The sequence below is a fragment of the Melanostigma gelatinosum genome (genome assembly GCF_949748355.1).
Source record: "Melanostigma gelatinosum genome assembly, chromosome: 10".
Lineage (NCBI taxonomy): Eukaryota > Metazoa > Chordata > Actinopteri > Perciformes > Zoarcidae > Melanostigma > Melanostigma gelatinosum.
This window is the reverse complement of record NC_136643.1, coordinates 20386561-20394073: the sequence shown is the minus strand read 5'-3', so window position 1 is coordinate 20394073 and position 7513 is coordinate 20386561.

The following is a 7513-nucleotide window of genomic DNA, read 5'->3' as shown; positions in this document are numbered from 1 at the left end:
CATTGTGCCAGATGTGATCGGTGAGCACAGGTTTTGGTCTTTTACCAGGCACAATGGTACCAAACCTGGCAACCTCACTGTGACTCACAAGACTATGCACAGTCTCTGCATCCGGCTGTTATCATCCACAAAGAGCACGTCATTTCTCTAAACTAAAAAACACATCACAACACAACCAATTCTATTAGAGCAGTGGTTTTTGAACTTTTTCTGTCGCGCCCCACTTTGGAGGAAGAAAAATGTTCATGCCCCACCGCCCGAACAAAATTGTAACAAAATGGTCCATGTTGAATTTTTATTGAAACAACATTTTGTGACTCCTCCATCTGTGCTTTTTCAAATAATAGAATAAAGAAAATTGCAATCACTTTTAAGTAAACCAGATTGCTCCATCAGACAAAAACAAATAAAATGTGAAATCACTTTGTTAGAACAATGCAAATGAAGTTATATCTGTGCAAAAAACAACTACAATTTGGCAAAAGAAATTGCTTATTGCAATTGGCTGCAATTAACCTGTTCTGCACTAAACATCTTTTCAAGACAACAATAAAGTGCAACCTGTGAAAAACTAAACAAAACAAGTGTCATACTATCCGCAGCTAGTTTTCAGACATAAAACACAGACACTCTCCTCATCTCCTACCGTGTTCACTGTGAAACCCAGAGCAAGAGAGGCGTCATCATATGCTCTTCTTGGCTGCTTGCTGTTCGTCTCGGATGCATCGCTTGCGGTTGCTTTTCTGTTCCCGCCAAATGTCTCTTCATTTGGAACACGAAGCCACACATGTGAGTCGCCAAGGATCATGGCCGTCGCGCATGCGCAAGCGTAACCTGTTAACGGCGTAACGTAAACATTTACACGAACGTACAGGCATTTCACCATGTATTTATTAATTACTTAAAAAACAAAATGTATTTTTTATTTTTTTTGAAATACAAAAATTCTGCATTTCCCCCTGCGCCCCACTTGTAATACCACCACCCCACAGTTTGAGAACCACTGTATTAGAGGATGGATTCAACACACAAGATAAACCATGTTAGATGCTAATTGGCTATTTTCTGTTTGGACAGAGCCCGCCAAGCTGTTTCTCCCTGCCTCCACCCTTTATGCTAAGCTAGGCTAACAACAACTTGCCTCCAGGTCCCTACATAACGACACAACATTAATATCAGTCTCGGCTCTCTCTCAATATGAAATATATATGTTTTTTGCCAAGACCTCATTCCTTCTAATCTCACACACTTCCATTATAATAAACTGTTATTATGACAGACACTGGCCAATAAACAGTTGGCTAACAGGCCAGTGTTTGTCACAGCCTCCTTCCTGACTGCAAATCTAAAAAAGAAATGCAAACGTTATTCTCTGTGTGGTCTTCAGTCGAGTCTTAAGAGCTAGCAGTTTCCCTCCTCATCCCAGCCCACTCAAAATACCTGACACCATGATCTCTGAAAAGAGACGAGTGTGCTTTTTCTTAAAGCAAGCTCATTTATTATTTATAATAAACAACATATATTGTAAATGTTTCGCATGAATGTTTTTTTGGTCAGAAAAGATTCAACCGGTGACATTTAGCTTTTTGTTCCACTTTCCTATGGGAAAGAGGGAATTTCTTTCAGTTTAGAGAACTAAAACAAAATGCACTTTAGAAGGAGGAAGCAAAGGCTCGCCTCAGTCACCTGCTTTACTGCTGACCTTCAGCTATAAAGGCACATCCCTACCATTTTGCAAGTCGATTAGGTGCCCTTGTCAACAGCCACCTTTTTAAAATTCAGAATTAGATCAATAACTTTACATGTACCTCCATTTATTTTGTTCTCATGGGAGTATAGCTGCAAGTCATTCTGTTGAAATACCTGATGCCAAAGGTAAGTAAACGCCAAATTCAGGCCTCTTCATGTTCTGACACGTATTTCAAGCCACTGGAGAGGTTATGCACAATTATTTTATCCCCAGCAAGTGACACAGTGGTCACATTCATTGTTTAACTTTTTTTCACTGTTTAACATATAACTATTGAGGGTGTGTATGAGTAATACGTTGCAATGCCACATACAGCAGCGTGCTGTGTGTGAACTTGAAGAGAAGTGATCCTCAGGGGTATGAAAAAAAAGAAATAAAAAAGTCACTGAACCCTGCTCTTTGCGCTCATGTGCAAAGCATGGCAATTCCTCAGTCCACTGCACAAGCTACCCATATTTTCCTCATCCCTTTGGGCAGTGTGTTCTTACATATACAGAAAAATGAGTACCCATATGGTCCTTCAGAAGATAGTACAACCTTAATAATGAGAGCTCTCATTGGGCACTGGAACCTCTGACTTTCATCTACTATTATAACATGCTAGCAGAATTTGTGCTCGCAAAGGCTGAACTAAGCTACTGAAGCACACCATGTCCAATCTCAGCATTAATGCAAGCTGATATGATACCTAGCTAGCTACACCAGTCATTTCAGCATTTTCACAGTGATTAAAGCTACTGTAATTCCCCTCTCACAGAAGAATCAGCCTAATCACAAATGAAAAGACATTTAGACTGTGTGGGTTTGCATGAGCACTTTGATCCTTCTGTCTCACTGTGTGTCGTGCTGTTTCACCAGGTCTCAAGTTATTATTAGCATATGGACTGGACATTATATATTTATATATATTTATTGTCCTCAATTAAACCACCTACTGTAAACTGTTTTGATTCAAAGTGACAGTAAACTACTGGCAGCAATTTTGCCAGTAAGCTACTAAGTCAGTGTCTACTACTGTATTACTGTGTCAAAGGCACACAGCGACCTATTGCAATGAGAGCATACAGTCATTTGCTGTAATAATTCAAAAAATTTGAGTATTTTACTGGCAGCAGTTTGACCAGGAAGATCCTGGACAGTTAAATACAGATAAATACAGTAACTTATTATCATCAGAATGTACGGTAATGTGTTAGTGGTGAGCGGTAAATTACTGTGAAAAGAAACAGTTGACCGTTGGGATCATATAAGCAAGCTTTAAGACTCCCAGAATGCTTTCCTTTTGCAGCAATATACAGTGTAAGTATAATACAGTAGGACATGTTAGAATTTCACTGTCAATTTACATCGACGTGTTGGCCTGTTGTGAGCCTTTTGCTCACTGTGAATATTGACGTTGTGTAAAGTGAGTATAATGCATGTATTGACTGAACTGTACCACTAAACCTGTTTGAAATAGTCAGTGTGTTCTACAGATGAATATATTCTCTAAACCTCTACATCATTTTGAGGAGTGGTAATTGTCTTTTCTCCTGAAAAACAGTACATTGGTACAATGTTTGCTCTTATATGCTCTTAGCTTTTATATATATATATGTATATATATATAAGCATTGAGTGTACTGTGTCATCACGATGACCAGAATATAAATACCATGGCGATCACTAACCATCTGCAGTGAGGGGAGAGCAGCCAAGTGGAGCTGATCGCAAAATGAAACCACTTTGTGGGCGTCATGGTCATGATGCCATATAAATTAAATGTTAATTTTATTTAAAACATTTAATATTCATTTGTTATAGAGGGCATGCATTTTTAATTCAGTTTGCCACACAAACCAATTATTGCAGTGTAAATATAGATGGATAGATGAATGGTAACAGTACACAGAGCACTAACAGCACGCACACACCAACAATACACATTGCAGCGCACATAAGGTACCGCGATATCAGTGATTTCAGTCATATACAGCGAAGCCAGCCCTGCTTATTGTCTTGTTCTTTCAGCTGAAAGGAGGAACAGTAAAGCGGCAGTAAAGCAGGTCATTTTGGCAGCTTTATGTGAAATTTTGTGGACAGCTTTCAGTTTGTGATGCCAAAACCAGAACAGGCATTGAGAAAAAGGCAAATGGTTACATGTAACAGGGCCAATGCAGTAGTACCATGTACGATGACACGCTTGGAACTGACTCTGAGTTGTGATTTGGTTCCATTATGACCATCGAACCGACCAGTAAATGCACGGCAGGGTGTTGATGGGTCACCGTGTCATACGTGCAGATTAGAGAGACCAGATATTATAACTGGGCTGTAGGGGGCATGGATGCCATCCCCTGAGAATTACATTTACATCTTGCATGGTGATGAAGATGGCTTTTTGCATTTGCCGAGCTCTTTATCGCGGCTTATTTATGCACATCTTGGTGTGCATACATTTCTTGTGAACAAGACAAAATTGCTTTGCTTTTAGCTCAAACAACTGAGTCTCAGAAACTGCAGGCATTTCCATCACAATGTAATTATACTGTATAGCCTTCAGTTAAGAAAGCTCTGGGTATACCCAGAGCTGGTACATCCATTCAAAAGCTATGACGTGTTATTCATTGTATTGCTGAAAGAAGGTGCATATGAAAACGTGGGCTCTAGTGATCAGGTAGAGATGCAGATGAAACACTACAATGAAAGGCTTTGTGAACACAGACATAAGTGGTTTAATTCACTTAAAGTCATTTCCTCATTCGATTATAAAAGTTCAATCGAAAGTTTCCTCTCACTCAGCGGAGATCTCCGTTATTAGCTCAAAGGGTGGGTGGGGGGGGGGACCAAATATCAGGCTGCTGTCTGCAGCCTCTACAATTCCACACCTTCTAATATGAGACATCGAGAAAGACAAGAAATACAATATGTTGTGGCTTTTATGCAAATATGACATTTCCCCTGCCGCCTCCACAGAGCCATGTTCTCTGTTAAACGCAGATACCTGCCTGTGTTACTGCTGAGGTAGCAGCAGCCTCTGTTGCATGAGTCGTCATTATTACTTATTAACACATTAATACCTGTCGAATAGAAATTGCACGCATGCAAGTTTAAACATTGAATGTCAAATCTATCTGTAAACAGGCTTATCTCACGGCTGCACTTTTGGGACTGAATTGCAGTGCTAGCTTTTCTTTCATTTTTTCTTTTTTATTATTGAAGAGATGGAAAGAGACACAGTCCTTACATACAAAATAACAACTCCAATTTATCTTAAAGGCACAATGTAGCGCATGTCAGGGGATCTATTTTTAGGAGTAGTTAAAAATGCTCACAGCTATGTTCTCATTGGTGTATAATCACCTGAAACTAAGAATTGTTGTGTTTTCGTTACAGCTTAGAATGAGCACTTCATGTCTTCATAAGGAAAGTCTTTTTCACGGAGTCCGCCATGTGTTGCACCACCATGTTGACACAGAAGCCCAGAAACACTAGCGTGAGCCTTTCACGTCTTTACGTTACCTGAAACTGCAGTAATGTCAGCCGCAGAGTGCAAAACTGTGGCACCTCCAGCCGCCGTCTGACTTCCGTTCCTCCTAAAGTACTGTTATTACGGTAAGCATGGCCTAGTGAGCGAGGTGAGCAGCGTTACCATGGTTTTTGCACTCAGCACCTCTGACTTGAAAAAGAGAGGAGTGAGCGGAGGGGTAATGAGTTGCCTGTAATCCGCAACTTTACAACACTGTAAATGTGTGGGATGCATTTTCCTGTTTGAATTTAGAGCATTAGCAAATGTACATTACTATAACCAATTAATACAAATCATTAATTGAGTAATAATTGACAGGGTAAAAGCTCTGGGGTTCAAATCACAATTTAGCTATAACGTATGATGGTTAATGGGGATTATATAACCGCCAGCCAATGCCACTGGCCTCACAGTTGGAGCTGGTTAATCAGGGATTCTAGGTTCCATAATATGCACTGAAATACAACCAAACACACACATTTCTTCAGAAGGTTTTGCCCTTACTACTATAATGGACACCAAGGGAGGAAAATAAAATACTGTATTCATTTTGATTAATAGATCAACATACACTGTATGCTTGTTGTATGTTTGTTGCCTAATATGTTTCAGTTTCCGTCTTTGTTTCACTCTTCCCTGTGGTGTTTTTACTCAATAATTGATGTATTAGACTCAGTTTTAAAACATGTTGAATTATTTTTTTTTAATATCTACAACCAAAGAAAATAGATTCATCAAATTACATTTTAATTAATTATAATATGAGCATGTCTGCCGTTAACCACCCTCCCTTGACATTTGGACAGCGAGCTGAATCCGTTGTTAAATTGCCAAATTGTGCGGTTTACATCACAGCGACAACTGACTGCAGAGACGTCCAATAGATGGAGCTTTTGGATGAGATCATAAAACTGTCAGCCTGCCCTGTTCTCATCATCCGTCCACATCCCTCAGTTCTTCCAACCATTTGTATTATTATTTTAAACCTTCGAATACTTTCATTCACAGATGAGCTTTGTATTTGAAAAAGAGAAAAAGCATTTGGATTACGGCATTCATAAACTGGAAAAGGGTTAATTCGTATTACTAGACGTGCCCTTGAAGCCATACAAAAGAAACTTGCTAATGTAGTTGTGATATGTAATAATTGCTGTAATTGTATTTTCATGTCAGTGTGAAAGATAACTTGAATGTCAGCGACATTTAAACCATTGTATGTCATATTTAGGGCATCAAACACGAAACAGGCCTGTGTTTTGGAGGGTTATTGGCTCTGACAAACAAACACAATGCCATGCACTCCTTGAATGCTTTTCATGTGCCAGATGTGCCTGCGTGTTTTTTATTCACATTTGGTATTTAGTCATGGTGTGGACTGTGAGTTTTCATTTCCTCTGTGGGACTGTAAATAAGCCCAGCATCCTCTGGGAGTGACTACATAAAACACTCTGTGGTTAGCAGACCTCAGTGCCTGCCAGAGGCTCAGCTAACCCATGGACGCTTCGCTTCCATCAAGTAAAGGCAATATCCTAGATATCTTTGGTTATCGAGACGAAGAAGGCACCATCAAAAGACAGTCCTACGATAAAACAAAGTATATAAAGCAAATGTCTGAGTCACTGCAATGACAAAAAAGGAATGGAAAACAAGGCAGGGGATTTTTGTTGTTAGATTGTTTTGTCCCTAAAGTAGATGTTGTTTTTCAACCACCCAAAGAGATTCGTTTTACAATTTGAATCTAATTTAGTTCTGATTATTCTCATCATTTGGTGTTTGATTATGCTGAAATGCTCGTTTATTTACAACAAAAATGATTATTATGAGTATTTCACAGGTCAACGTCATCGAGAGGTTTATTTTTCACCCTTTCTTGCGCATTTCTGATGCTCTCTCGGATTTGACTTTGCCTGCATGTTTGCGGTTCAATTCACTTTTAAATATGCCTTTTCTCTCGAGGTCCCATCCCCTTGTGATGTGAATGTGACCCGCATGACTAATTCCATTTAAAGGGGAATAACATGCATTTGGGTTCTCCCTTTTCAGCCTCGAATTTGCATAATTTAGTTTGGCAACTTGGAAATGGGCCATTAACAGCACTAAGACACACACTGTCAAGGATGGGGACGGAGGCGGATCAATACTTATTTCAACATCTTTGGCAGCATCGCGGTCCAGATCAGGAGGCTTTCACTAATTCAAATTCGTACAGGAGTCTGGTGACGCTACCATCAGTTCCTGATAAGAAAACACTGTTG